A 15,812-nucleotide genomic window follows, 5' to 3' on the forward strand; every position below is an offset into this window, starting at 1 on the left:
CAAGTATCTTGTTTGTTTTTTAACTCATTCATGTTTCTTCCCCTAAATAATACTTATTAAAATCAGAAAATAAAAACAAGACACTGTGCCAGATCTAATTGCATGGATCTAATAGATGTCAGATAACACTAACATATTTAACATGAACAAAATGTTTTAAATTAAATCTCAAACTTAAGTAATTCAAAATTCATAACTTGAAACTGTGATGTGATGAAAAGTAATTATAATTATTCTAAGCTGCATCTTGAACTAAAAGCTAAGTTTAGCCAGATTTATTTTCTACTCATTTGTAAATTCATCATTATATCCTTGATATGCATAAGTGAATAGAAATCTAGTCGAAGCATACTGTTTTGTACATGTCAATATATTTAACAAAGCATATGGAAAACTTACACTAAAAATATCTTTGCATTTATACTCTAATATCCTCTTCCCCTTTAGTTGCATAACGTATACTCAAGTAAACTGTGTGTCTAGCAAAATCATCCAGTTAAAACTTAATTTAGCTGAATTTAAAGAAAACCATTTATTTCATTTGTTTCAAAATATTTTTCTTGGTTTAAGTTAGCTTGTCCATCTCCCCATTCATATTCCCTCCCTTGCAATAGTCAGGAAAAGAAAGGGCTATATAAGTTAACCATTCACCACACAACTGGATTCTGAGCACTGGCACACTGTCTGCCTCTGTAACCCTGGGGAAATCCTGTAAGATTTTGAGCCGAACTCTCTCTTTGCCTCTTCCCCAGCATTGACAAAGCTCAGCATTGAATCACTGAGATTGTCCAGATCTGATCTATGTTATGGGAAACAAAACTTTAACAGCTAAATGACAGAAGTGCTATTTTCATTATCCGAACACCTATTCCCCTAACCTGAACATGCCTCTGTGAACATCTGTAGCCAGGGGATGTCCCGATAAAACCTTTTCTTCAATTGTGGTTTTTTTTTGTTATTATTTCAAAATTAAATAAATTACTTTGTGGCTGTAGTGAAAATAATCACTGGTACCAGGTTTATTCCTGCCTTACACCATTTATAGTCCCAGAAGAAAGAAAGAGATAGCCTTATAAAGGCAGCACAATGCTGAACAGCTTTCTATCTTCCATGCTGTTGGAATCTACGTTCTTATCCATAACCTAAGTTATTACTTACTATGTTCCACCTGTGCTGCTCTGAACTCCAACTACTCAGCCCTGAGAGCCATATTCTCTTGGTCCCTGGCCCATTCTCTCTCTCTCTCTCTCTCTCTCTCTCTCTCTCTCTCTCTCTCTCTCTCTCTCTCCTCCTCCCCCTCCTCCTCCCCCCCTCTCTATCTATCTCTCTCTCTCTCTCTCTCTCTCTCTCTCTCTCTCACTCTCTCTCTCTCTCTCTCATTCTTCTTCTACCCATGGTGGTTCTTGTTCTCTTTCTTGTGGTTCTCAAACCCAGCATCATAAACCCCACCTATGTCTCTTCTCCAACCTATTGTCAGCTTCTTTATTTACTATTCTGAATTAATTTGGGATCAGTGTTCCAGGGGTTGCATGCAGAATCCAGCTTTTGCCTCAGTTAGCATTAAAATAGATAGTAAAAGATAAAAAAAAACCTCAAAAACTACCTTTCATTCTAATGTAAGGCTTTGTTTCCCTCAGATATAAATTGAACACAATTATAACTATTACGCAAACTAAAGTATAGGGTGTGATATATACTTATAATGTCTAGTCCATCACACTTAGACATTTGGATAAGAGTTTTCAATTCTGTACCGCAATGATGTTTAATTTTGACTTTAATTGCCATCTGAAAATTATCCTTTAAACATCTTCCATGCTAAACAACTTAGGATTAATTGTGACACTATATTTATTCATCAATACCATCAGATATTTAAGAAAGAAGTAAATATTACCTTAACATGCATAAAGCACAAAGACACAGCTTCCAAAATTGAACAATTTGAAGAAAACCTTGGAAAGTCCCCAATATTTCTTATAATGTTAGAACATCTATTTTCAGTCTTTATGCCCAGAACATCTGACAGATCTTAAGTGATGCTGTAACTATGAAAGTGTTGCCAAGGCTTAGCATGTGACAATCCTGCATCCATTTGCCCTTTTTGGACAGCATTTTGTCTGCATTTGAATTTAGGTCATTTTCCCCCAGTGACTAGCAAGAAGGGACTCTACATGGAGATATTGATATTCATCTCTTTCCCTGAAGAGATATAGGAATACTGTCAGAAAAAGACGTGCCTCATAGTCAGTACACTTTAAAAAAATGAAATAACATTAAATGTCATATTTTCTGAATCTGAGTCTTTTAAAGACAATCTATACAGAGCATTACTGAACTTTCAAACATTGATCATTTTAACTGTTCACTATTTGAGTAACTTTAAAACACTTTATTATAATTAAATAAATTAGAATCTAATAAGAAAATGTGTTTCACTAATTGACTATTATCTTACATTGTTTAATCATTCTACAAAGTATCTGATAGCAGTTTTAAAAAGGGCTAGGACTAAGCCTTGTATTGTTAAATGAGTTTCATAGGCACAATGGCTATGAGTAATGAATTAATTTTAAATTTTGTATCAATATACAAATATTCATAACAATGAAATACTTAAACCTGTGCCAATATATAAATTCTGTACAATGAAAGCAATTATAACTTTAATTACGCATCAATATATAAAGATTTCTACCAAACTAAGAGTATGTCTATAACGTGACTTGTCAAAGATTAAATATTTAATAACCCATCCATATCTGTTTGGTTTCTGGAATATATCTACATCTCTTTTTCTTTTTAACCCCATCCAATTTCCTAAGAAAGAATAGAGAAGAGGAAGGAAAGATGGAATTCTTTCTAAGTTTTCATTTAGTTTCCTCTCTCTCTCTCTCTCTGAAATAAGAAAATTAGAATAGGCCCAAGAAAGCTAACTACAGAATTTTTTCTTCAGTCTATGAATCCTGAGAAAATTCAGAGCTTACCTGTAACCATCTGAAAGACTGGATGCTCCAAGGTCATTGGGGATTATAAGCCATTTCTGAAGCTGTTCTGGATGCAAGTTTCTGGAAACAGCATCAATTGAGGGAGAATTAGGCAGGAAGGTGGAACAGCACGTCATTTTATTATCCCAGAGGGTGAATTTTGTAAGAGCTGCACCATTGGTTTCTCATTCTGTCATATATAAATCTTACAACCAATATTTAATTCTATAAAGACATTTATATGGATCGTGCAGGGTACAGTGGTTAGTTAAGCATTAATTTTTGCCCCCATTTAGAGCAGGGAAAGATCACTGTTCTATTTATGAGTTAATTTAATCAGTATTCAAAATGAAATAAATCTTCATTCATGCCATGTGAAAGAATAGCATGAAGAATTTTGAGGATTCTGTAACTGACAAGGTTTATTGGCTATGTATAGTTGAAGTTTTGACTACAGATGACATTTTTGTCTTGACCAGATTTAGTTAGGGCTGATCCCATGTAGAGCGGTCAGCAGTTAAAGTTGCCTGTACTGTTTGGTGTCGCTGACTTTTTTTCTTCCTGTACGAAATCAGGATCTTCATTTTCAGGGGTTCTTCCACTATCATGTCTTAACCACACTACTTTGGAAGGTGTCCAAAGCCTTTTCTCCTTTTCTGTTGACACAAACACATAACCTCTCTCCTAAAATATCATGTTTTTAATGCAGCAACCTGTAATCGACAGATTCAATTTAGCCGCACCCTTTTCCTTTAAGCTTCCTCTATTTTGACCTCCCTTCCAGAGGATTAGTAGTATTATTGATACCACCAAATATATAACCACTTTCATTTTGATAAATAGACAATTTAAAATGATTATTACTTTAAAACATTTAAAAATAATTGAGTCAATTTTCATTTGCTCATGAATTTTATGGAGACTAATTTATCTTTGTACCATTTAAAACAATTATTCTTTATTGAGATATTTCTCTGGATGATCCAGATTTGTTTAGACTAATTTGACTTCACTCAAGAAACTCAACTATAACCCTGCAACCTTATCCATGACTTTTTCTCATATAATAAGATCAAAGACCTGGATTTATTTATTCATCCATATATACTTGAAAGTAAATCAATTATCATTATTTCCTCCTCCTATCTTAAAAACAATTGATGCACTTTTGCTTTATTCCTCCCTTTTATGGTGATTAATTTATCTGTGGAGTATAATTATATCTCCTCTATCTTTGTATAAATTGAATTAATTTTCTTTTAAATGTATTAACTTCAATTAAATTTGCTTGAATTTGTCTGTATATGCCTAGTTTTAGGCCATCAATGTGTCAAATACCAGCTAAGCAATCCCAGAGTTTCTATGGAGCCAAAAACACATTTGCTCAATTTGCATTCATTTCTTAAATTTCCATTATTTTTTAAAACTTCTTTAGGTGAGTCAGGCTCCCTCCATATCCTGCCTTATTTCCAAGTGGGGGCTCCCCATTGGGAGATCAATGGTAACTTAGAAATCAGAAATATGTAACCATCAAAGTATTGTCCATCATATCTCTGTAATACTTTTTTACTTTATGCAGTATTGATTTTTCACATTGCTCTTTCCAAATTTTACTGGAGTCGAACTATACCCCTCAGGTCAGGTGAAAAGTCGTGTTACCCAGAGGCCTTATCCATTTCCAACCAACATTATTTAAAAAGCCTCTAACCATTGGAGTTAAGGACCCTTGAAATGGGGCAGAAGCAAAATCTGCATTTGTTGATTATAAAATAGATCATTAGAATACATTTGTGAGTGGAAACAACCTGCCAAATTCTGCAAGGCAGAGCAAGAAAGAGCAATAGAAAAGTGTAGAGAAATAATGCAGTATCATGGCAATTCTGGACGGAATACAAACATACCTTTAATATACACCTTTAATCCTTGACAACATAGGTAAGGTTAGTTTACAGAAGGAATCATCCACGTTTGAAAGTGATGTCTAATTAAGGTGCAAAGAAAGTGAGAAACCCAAGAAATATTTGAAAGAATGAGTCAGAGATAGGCTAGGCACAACTCTCAGATCTCTCAGATGAAGAGCACAGTAATGAAAACAAAGAGAAGTTGAGAGAGAGAGAGTCAATCAGTTCTGTCCATTTAAGTGAGTTGAGTTGAGTTAGTCCCCTGGAAGTCTGTTATGTTTTCTTAGTTGGGAATCAGAGCTGTGTGGTCAGTACAGTGGAGTTGGGTTCTTTCCTGAGATTGTTCAGTTCAGTGAAGGTCAGCAGAGGTGGTTTCCAAAGGGAGATGCATTGATACAAGAAGAAAAAAAAATTGGTAGTTATATATTTGATTTTTAATTTATATCTAATCAATACAAAAAAACATCAGTCCATTGCTGCAGAAAGGTTTTTCCACCTTGTAGTATTATATAGCTTTATTAAACTACAGTAAACTTCTTTTGTGTATTACTTGCAGAGGACACATACAAGACAACATGACATATGTTGAGCTCAGAGTACAACCTTATCTTCCACCTCTTGAGACTGAGTTCTAAGTTGACTTCCCACAGAGTATCCTGTGAAGGCCTGTCCCCCAAGCTCTCTCAATTTCATTTCTTCCACCCTTCATCTCTCTGTAGGAGCACTGGAATCATGGATAGTTTTAATACGTGTCTAGCTTTATATGAGACTTCTGGACACCTACTATTAGGTCCTTTTACTCTTTTGTGACAAGAGTTGTCACACATTGAGTCATCTTCTCAGCCCAATAGCTTTCCTTTGAAGAAGCATGGTAGGCTCTTGTAAGAAGCACAAGATATGAGCTTGTGTCATCTTCCATCTTGTGCTAAGCAAGGTTGCAACCACATTCCCTGAGCGACTTCTCTGTTTCTGTCTTGACCACCCTTTGATGGTTTTGGGATCCTTTCCAGGAGTCGCGATGGTGGTGGTGGAGGCTTTCATCTCTATTCAGGAGGCGGTGGCCAAGGCAGCCTCCAGGACATCTGCTCTCTGCCGCCTGGCATGGGCCTGAACCAGAATCGCCCTGGTCCTGGCAGCCAGAAGTCACAGCTCCCGCCTCCACCTCCGCACCACCAGTAGCAGTAACCTCCTCTGTAACCTCCGCTGGAGCAGCCCCACCGCACCAGCAGCCACCAAATCAACAGTCCCGCCCTCCGCCCCAGAAATCCAAGCCCTTAATTCCCCAAGGTCTCCTTTCAGCGCCAGAGTGAGCAGTGTGCCGCCTCCCGCGGTCTCGGCCCCTCCCGCCAATCCCCCAACCACCTGGGCCAAGACCAGCCCGTGTCCTACCCCGACTCTGCCTCTCACTGTCCCTTCTACTGCCCCCAGTCCACCTCCTCCCTTAATGCCGAGTTCCCAGGCCCTGGCTGCACAAAGGCGGCAAGATGCCGGTGGGCCTAAGCCAGGAGGTGACCAGGGCATGAACGCTCTTGGTGGCCACTGGAAGTCACCTCATAGAGGTGGCCGGGAGGCCTGTGGGGCCCGCAACACCATATGCCCTACTACCAGCAGCTGCATCACAGGCCACCTCCTGTCAGCCCAGGACCTCTCACAGAGGAAAAGATTAGATTAGGAGGGATTTGAAGCCAACTTGTCTCTCTAGGGGAGGTTGTGGGAAAATTTACACACAGCACTGTAGGTTGTTTGTGGGGAGCCTACCTGCTGATATCACAGAGGATGAATTAAAAAGATTGTTTGCTAAGTATGGAGACTCCGGAGAAGCTTTTATCAACAAAGGCAAAGGTTCAGGTTCATTAAACTTGAATCTAGAGCCTTGACTGAAATGGCCAAAGTTGAACTTGATGATACTTCCATGAGAGGTAGACAGCTTTGGGTTGGGTTTGCCATACATGCTGCAGAACTGTCTATTCGGAATCCTACTACTTTTGTTTCTAGAGAACTTTTGGAAGAGGCCTTTAGTCAGTATGGTCCTATTGAAAGGGTTGTTGTAATTGTGAATGCTGGTAGAAGATAACAGGGAAAGGCTTTGTTGATTTTGCTTCCAAGACAGCAGCAGAAAAGCATGTGAAAGATGGGGTGAAGGATTTTTTTCTTGCTGAAAAAGATACCTTGTCATTGTGGAACCACTTGAAGAGTTAGAAGATAAAGATGGTCTTGAAAAACTGCTCCAGAGAAATCCAATGTATCAAAAGGAGAGAGCTATACCACCTCGTTTTGCTCAGCATGGCACATTTGGGTATGAAAATCCTCAGAGATGGAAGTCCTTGGATGTAATGAAAAAACAGCAAAGGGAACAAGTTGAAAAAAACATGAAGGATGCAAAACACAAATTAGAAAGTGAAATGGAAGATAGCTACCATGAACACCAAGCACATCTTTTGTGCCAAAATCTGATGAAATGCAAAGAATTAAGGTACATGGAAGAACTTCACTGTCAAGAAATGAAGAAATGAATATAATCATGGTGTTTTATCACAACAAAAATAACACCAAACTATAATGTTTGTGATATTAATGTTTGTGTATGTGTGTGTGTGTGTGTATTCACATGTACTTCACATGTATGTATATGCATATTTGCAAAAATATTTTCTCTGTTGCTAATCATGGTGTTTGAAAAAAAACATTAATTTATTATTTACTTGTATATGTATTTGAATGTGAGCATGCATGTTCTATGGCTTCTGTGGGAGGTCAGAGGATAATGTGATGGAATTGGTTCTTTCAGTACACAATGTTGGGTCCCTCAGATCCAACTCAGGCTAGTTGGCAAGTACCTGTATGTGGTCAGCACTCTCAACAACACCTTCCATCTTCTTTTGGAGATGGAATTATCACAGAAACTAGAACTTAGTAATTGAACAGTCCACCTGGCCACCATACCCCAGGTATCATCTTGTCCTTGTTGCCCAGCCCTGCATTTACAAATATATGCTGACACATCCAGATACTTACATGGTTGTTGTGGATTTGAACTTAGTCCCTCATACATTACACACTGAATCATCTCCCCAGTCCCTATACTGCTATATTCTCAAATCAGTTTTTTAAAGTTGGTTTCTCAACACTCCGTATTTGGAACATAAATTAATAGAGGAAAATTGACATGAAATATTCTTAGGCTTAAAAAAAAATCCATAGGTACTTCCTTGGTCAATTGACAACATTAGTTATTTTAAACTCTGATAAAAAAATTATCTTTATATTATATTATGTATGTATTTATTTTGTGAATATTTATGTGTCTATGCAAGTGCTACATACATATATCAAAGCATATGAAAATTTTCAATAGTAATTTCTCTACTTTTTCCATACAAATCCTGAGGATCAAACTCAATTTGTCAGGCTTAGAGACAGGTATAATTACACATTTAACAAACTCACAGGCCCAGAAAAATCACTTTTAAACATTGTAAATGTAATGTCCAACAATAATGAGTTAGGATTAATTAGTATTAGTAATCAATCACACTCTTCAAAGTAATTAAGTTTTGTGAACCAATGTAGGTGTTTGGCCACAAAGAATAAAGAAAATGTACTTTGTACACACAGTAGAACTTTCTTAGTTAGAATGGTGTTATTGCACTTAGAGTTAAATCAATACTAATGGAGAATATCATATTGAGAAAACTAAGTCAATCTCAGAAAGGCAAATATTGAATTTCATATAATTTTGGCAGTTAGATTTTATGCGGTTACTTAGCATCATGCATACAAACATAAAATGAAAGTAGAAATGAAACTCTCTAGGGCTCAAAGAGAACAAATGGAGTCAGGAGATAGGAGGAAAAGAAAATAGCTGTGGGAGAATGTGATCAGCAATATACACCCATGTAGAATTTTTTTAACAAAAACATAAGAAAAAGAATTAGTGCTGTAGACAAGTGACAATGCATAACGCCGCAGGTCTAGCCAAATAACATCAATGGAAAACTGACATTTGGATTTAGATAGGCTTGAACACAAAGCCTTATGCCTCACTTTATGTGTGGTACTGAGGATACCTGTTTCATTCTTTTTTCTTTACCCTCATCATCTGAGCACCACAATACCAATGAGCCCATTTTGAATTAATCTTCTAAATCATTTGATGAAGTATCCAGGTTCACATTAGACCAGGTCACATGTACTTAGAAGCGGAGTTTTGTTAGAGAGTGAAAGTACTCTTTCTTTGGTTACAGGCTGTACCTTTATTGCTCTGGTAAGTTCCAGAGGCTAGATTCTACTACGTACACAGTCATGCCTTGCATCCCCTCACTTCAGTCACTGAGCCACAGTTAAGAAGCAGTGCTGTCCTGTGGCCTAACGGCAGCCCCTATTTTATGATCTTATTCAGTACTAGCTTTCTTCACGCTATGTGTGATGTAGGCTAACTCAGGTTTGGAACTGCTCTGTCTACATACTCAAAAGATATAAATGTCAGAGTCGTTTTTGCTTATTTTCTCATTCTATTTTGTGTCTTTTCCCCGCTTAGTTTCTTTGGTGACTTAGATGTCCAGGCTACAGTTTTTATCCATGTGTTACATCATCCAAGGAAGGAATACAAACAGCAGAAGCCCAAAAGAAGCAAGACATCGATTTTTTTCAGTGCATATGGTTTCTTTGCAATATCATGTAACTTTTATGGGTGACAGCTAGTATATCACAGGGCTGTGTTTCTAAGACACTAGTTACTCTAAGTATCCAGATCCTACAGCCCATATATAAGGGACACATCCCCAACAACTTTCTTTCTTCAGTGTGAAATGGATAAATCTTTCTGGGTTGTAGTTCGTAGCTTTACATACTCTGATCCTGGCTCCATGCTCTTCCTATTCTTTGCTACACCAGGCTAAATCATATAATGGCTAAGAAACTATTTTCCTCCTCATGACAGGATATAAAAACTAGAAATGACTCAGTAGTTAAGAGCACTGACTGCTCTTCCCGAGGTCCTGAGTTTAAATCCAAGCAACCACATGGTGGCTCACAACCATCTGCAATGATATCCAATGCCCTCATCTGGTGTGTCTGAAGAAAGCAACAGTGTACTCACATACATAGAATAAATAAATCTTTAAAAAATACTATATATTTTCTTTGGTTTGGGAAGTATACATGCAGCTCTGGGATCTCCCTTGTCATACTGTCCATGGTTATTATTTTTCTTTTTGTACATTAAGTTCTGTCTCTTGATCAAGCTCCTCTCTAGATTTTAATTTAATTTGATTAGAAATCTATTTCTTTACTTGAAGGCTGCAACATATTGCCTCTTATATAATGTTCTGTCCATTTTAATTCTTTTCTGTCTCAAGACTTGCTATGAAGTATTCAAACATTCCCCAAAGATCATTTTGAATGAGGTTCTTTATGAAACCAACTCTTCTCTCACTTTCCTGTACAACAACAATCACAAAAATCTACAGTTTTTTTGACTGGCCATAAGTTAAATATAACTTCCCAGCCACTTGTTACAAACATCCTATCGATTACATATTTGTCTATATTACAGTGCACTTTATACTCAGTCAAGGATATTTTGGAGAGAATAAGAATGTATTTCTATTGCTTATAAGAAATATATTTTATGCTTCTAGCAGTGTAAGTAAAGAAGCCATACAGTGTGATTTGAGGAATTCATAGTTCTCCTGGAGTGAAGCAAAAATGATGAGGTGAAGGTGTGAGAAGAATGAAGCTGTGAGCAGATTACAGAGGATTCCCAATGAAGTAAATATAGCCACATTCAGAGGGACTGTAATGCAGGTTCAAGCATGGGTACTCACCTCATATCAAAGGCACAGCTATTTTTTTTTTTGAAATTCAGGATTACAAAGCAAGATGAGGGTGCTTTCCTTTAGAAATATATGCTAATAATTGTAATGCAAGCAAGTGATTGCATCAGATTAACGGGATAGTCTTCCAAGCATCTAAGATAATTAAAAAATTAAGTCAAAAGATTTGTCTCTCTTTCAATTTACTATCATTTGTAATATGTGCTGGAATTCAAATACAAAGTAACTATATTTGACCATAGTTGGAAATCATAGAAGTGGGAAACAAGGACAGGAAAAAAAAATCTTGGGCTGGAGAGATGGCTCAGTGGTTAAGAGCACTGACTGCTCTTCCAGAGGTCCTGAGTTCAATTCCCAGCAACCACATGGTGGCTCACAGCCATCTGTAATGAGATCCAATGCCCTTTTCTGGTGTGTCTGAAGACAGCTACAGTGTATTCACATACATAAAATAAATAAATAAATATTTAAAAAAAAATCTTAGGGAGAAGAACCTTTTTAACAAATGAGAATTTTAATTCTTCTTCTTTTCAAGAAACTTCAATTGTCACTTATTCTGTAATATGTGGAGGCCAGTCTTTAAATATCCCTGATTTAGGATCTAGTTTTTATAATGAAAAATAAATAGCCTTGGTCAATTTTCAATGGAAGCTAACACAATGATCTCTCCTCAGTGTGATTTACTGGAATGAAAGGACTTTGAGGCTATGATTGTATGATTGAATCTTGAGGTGAGAGGGAGATCATTAGACTAGATAGATAGATAGATAGATAGATAGATAGATAGATAGATAGATAGAAACTAAACCTAGTATGGCTTGAAATAAATGAGTGATTTCCCTCTAAAATCTGTAAGGAGCTTCATTGAGAGATAAAATGTAAGAGGATGGGGTAGAGTTCAGGCATGAGAAAGATGTTAGGGAGACCAAAGCCATAGAGGTTTCCTCATAGAGCAACTTTCAAAGAATCTTTTCCACAAAATACTCATGAGGAGTTTCCCTTAACCAAATCCTCATAACAAAGGAAATAACTGACATTTTTATAACAGTTAAGGATAGTGGAAAGTTCTGCACTGTGTAACTTTTAAGCATGTCATACATATACGAAAGAATCATGTACATAAATTGAGTGAAAGCAAGTCACAGCACACACTGCTTCTTAACACTGTATTCTAGAGAGATCAACAGGAGTTAGTACATGATTCAAGCTAAGGGATCATTCCTAAAGGTCCAATCCCATGGTGTAATATTTTTTTTGTTTGTTTGTTTTGTTTTTTTATCTTTGTTCGTGCAGCTTAGTGGAAGTTGTATACAGTGTATACATAAATTTACATTCTAAATGAAAGGAAAATTATACAGATTTAAGGTTTAAAAATATGAAGTTAAAAGAGTAAGTTTCAAAATTCACAAACTCAGGGCTAAACACTGTGAAAAGCAAGTCCAGGCAGCCCTGCCCTGCCGCTAGGACTAACAGACCATAAAGATAAAGAAAAGGAATGCAGGAACCAGCCCGAGTTATCAGGACTGACCCAAACCATCTGGCAGAAAGGCACCTCCCCCAGCTTACTCAGAGTCACACCTTAACCAGATGTCCTTCAAACCCTGATAGGCCCCTAGCTTCTAAAATCCTGTACCCTCCAGTCAATAGGTACTCTCCTGCTGTGCTGTAATCTCACTGCCATGTTTAAATGAGCCAATCACCTATAGCCGCACCAGAAATTAGCCAATTATGTGTAACTGCACCAAACCCCCTATTCTTCCCTATATAAACCCCTAACTTTTGAGCTTCGGGGTCGACACCTCTGTCTCCTGCGCAGGATACGTGTCGACCCAGAGATCCCCGTAATAGATCTCCATAATAAACCCCGCCTTTGCTAATTTCATCCAAAATGGTCTCTCTGTGTCTGGGGTCCGCTATTTCCCGTGACTCTAGAAAGGGTCTCTCTTCGGAGATCTTTCATTTGGGGGTTCATCCGCGATTGGTGTTTCCTGTGGCGCACCATCCTGAGACTCGAGCTAGGATCTTTCACCAAACACCTGGGAACATTGACTGCTCACAAGTGAGCTGACTGGATTGATCACGTCTTTAAATGTTTTCTCTCCAGTTTTTGTAATAAGTCCTATGAAAAGCACCTCAGCTAGCATCCAGTGGTAGCTCATGTTCAGAACACGCCCTTGCTAAACAGGAACTCTGCTTGATTCCGGTCTTTTCACTATAAACTTATAGAATACTTTCAAAAAATCTTTTCCTCCAAGCAGTTGATGAAAGTCATTGTTCAAATGACTTTTTCAACAAAAGCCTTGAAGTGAAAACCCCAGAGGGAATTTATGGATACTGATTTTCCAGAATCTTCTCATAGTTCCCCAGATGCTGCTAACCTGAGGTGAGAAACTATCACATCACCAAACTCCCACTTCCTGTACTGGTGCTAAGATCTGGTATTAAGTTAAAGATAAAAATTATTCGACACTTGGTTCAGAGATCTCATACAATACAGGAATATTAAATGACACCATTTAGGGAACCTAATATGATCTAATCTTATAGAATCTTGTTATATGGCCTTTTATCCCTGTTACAATATGTTTAGAATATTTTCATTTTAGAGTAAAGACTGACTTGTCACTGTAATCCGGATAACAAATTTCATAGAACAATATAGAGATAGTTAGTCTAAGTTGGTAATAATAAACTTTTAATATTCTCTAATGGGAGGGATAGAACAATGATAGGACGTTCACCTGGGATTCCTAAGACCACTTCAACTACAAATGATCTTTGGTGATGCTAGAATATGTAGGAAATGGTAAATTGACTGAAAGTGATTCCAACAAGCAGGTTCTTTTACGTCATTGGCTGTATATGGTGATACACTGTAGTGATGTAACTATTTCTTTGCCCCATGTTTCTGTTAGTAACCTCTCAAGAATATTTGTAAGCTGGATAAACTCACTGCTTTATTACGAGTTAAGTTCTGAGCACACTCCTCAACTTTTAACCTTGTTCATAAAAATAATTCAAAATGGATTCCAAAGGACACTGAAGGATAATTCTACCCATATTTAAGAGAAAGCTCAACAGGGCAAACAAAGGTGTAAATCCTTGAAGCTGAGGAAGGGAGCAAGACATAGAGAACTTGGTGCATTTTAAGACATAAAGGCAGAGAACAAAATGAGAAAGGTCAGAATATCAGAGGAAGGTGAAGAGGCTTCTGACAGGTATACATAACAACAAAAACTGCTTAATGTGTGAGCATGGACTCATAGCAGAAAAGATCAAGTCCTAGAGTCGTGTGTGCTAGAATTGTGTGCATAATTACACAATAAACATGAGGTTAGAAATAAATATATAACCAGCTTATTTAAATATAGAAGCAAACAGGAGCCCATGTGATCTCTGGAAAGCAATGGGCTATGGTCACTTAAATATCCCTAATCTCTTTAACATTTATTTATCAATATCTCTTGTGAATTAAATGAAGTTCTGGTGAGAGGGCCTTTAGTTCTTCTCTACAAAGTGACTGGATATACTCTATTTATTGAATGAAACTCAGGTACTGATAGGATCCCTATTTTGTAAAACTGTCAGGAGATTTTCTTGCTTCTGGGCAAGATTGCAATGAACAGCAAGCCTTGACCTTCTAAGTCTGTATTATAGGAGTTTTGACCTAGTATTACACATATTTTCATTAGTATTCCCCAGGGTAGGACAATAATCAAAAGTTGCAATTTTTCTATAATCCAGAATTACTGTTTTAATTTTTGAGATAAGGCATTGACAGTGTAAAAATAATGAAAAAGTAATTATGTTTTTTTTCTTTTTTTTGTTGGATATTTTTAAATTTATATTTCAAATATCCCCTTTCCTGGTTTCCTATCCATAAACCCCCTATGCCATCGCCTCTCCCGCTTCTTCTGTGAGGGTGTTTCCCCTTCCCAACCACCCACCCCCTTCCTGCTTCCCCACTCTGACATTCACCTAAACTTGGCAGGAGCAAGGGCTTTTCCTCCCATTGGTGCCCAACAAGGTCATCCTCTGCTACATATGTAGCTCAAACAATGGGTCTGTCGATGCTTACTCTTCGGGTAATTGTTTAGTCCCTGGGAACTCTGGATGGTTGGTATTGTTGTTATTATGGGGTTGCAAGCACCTTTGGCTCCTTCAATCCTTTCTCTAACTCCTCTGAAGAGGACACCATTCTCAGTTCAATGGTTGACTGATACCCTGCATGCTTTGTTACACCAAATGAATATGCAAGTTGCTCTTTCTAACTCTATGAAGAAATGTAGGTGGAATTTTAATTGGGATTTCATTGAATCTGCAGATTGCTTTTGGCAAAATGTCCATTTTTACTATAATCTTGTCAATCCATGAACATGTAAGATATCTCCATCTTCTGAGATCTTTTTCCATTTCTTCAGAGACTTGAAGTTCTTGTCATACAGATCTTTCACTTGCTTAGATAGAATTACACCAAGGTATTTTATATTATTTGTGACTATTTTAAAAGGTGTCATTTCACTCATTTCTTTCTCAGCTGGTTTATCCTTTGAGTAGAGGAAGTCTACTGATTTGTTTGAGTTAATTTTATACCAAGCCACATTGCTGAAGTTGTTTTTCAGGCTTAGTACTTCTCTAGTGGAACTTTTGGGATTCACTAAAGTATACTCTCATATCATTTGCAAATAGTGATATTTTTGACTTCTTCCTTTCCAATTTGTATCCCTTTGACCTCCATTAGTTGTCTGACTGCTCTGGCTAAGATTTCAAGTACTATATTGACTAAATAGGGAGAGAGTGGGCAGCCTTATCTAGTCCCTGATTGGATTGGGATTGCTTCAAGTTTCTCCCCATTTAGTGTAATATTGACTACTGGGTCACTGTATATTGCTTTTATGATGTTTAGATATGGGCCTTGAATACTGATCTGTCCAAGACTTTTAACATTAAAGTGTGTTGAATTTTATCAAAAGCTTTCTCCACATCTATTGAGATGATCATTTTGAATGAGGTTCTTTATGAAACCAACTCTTCTCTCACTTTCCTGTACAACAACAATCACAAAATCTACAGTTTTTTTGACTGGCCAT

General features: G+C 37.2%; 1 pseudogene; it reads left to right on the plus strand.

Annotated features, from left to right (window-relative positions):
• LOC116910950 overlaps positions 1–13,872 on the plus strand; it is a 29,248-nt pseudogene extending 15,376 nt beyond the window's left edge.
• Positions 13,873–15,812: the final 1,940 nt, after the last annotated feature.

Source organism: Rattus rattus, chromosome 10 (genome assembly GCF_011064425.1).
Source record: "Rattus rattus isolate New Zealand chromosome 10, Rrattus_CSIRO_v1, whole genome shotgun sequence".
Taxonomy (NCBI): Eukaryota; Metazoa; Chordata; class Mammalia; order Rodentia; family Muridae; genus Rattus; species Rattus rattus.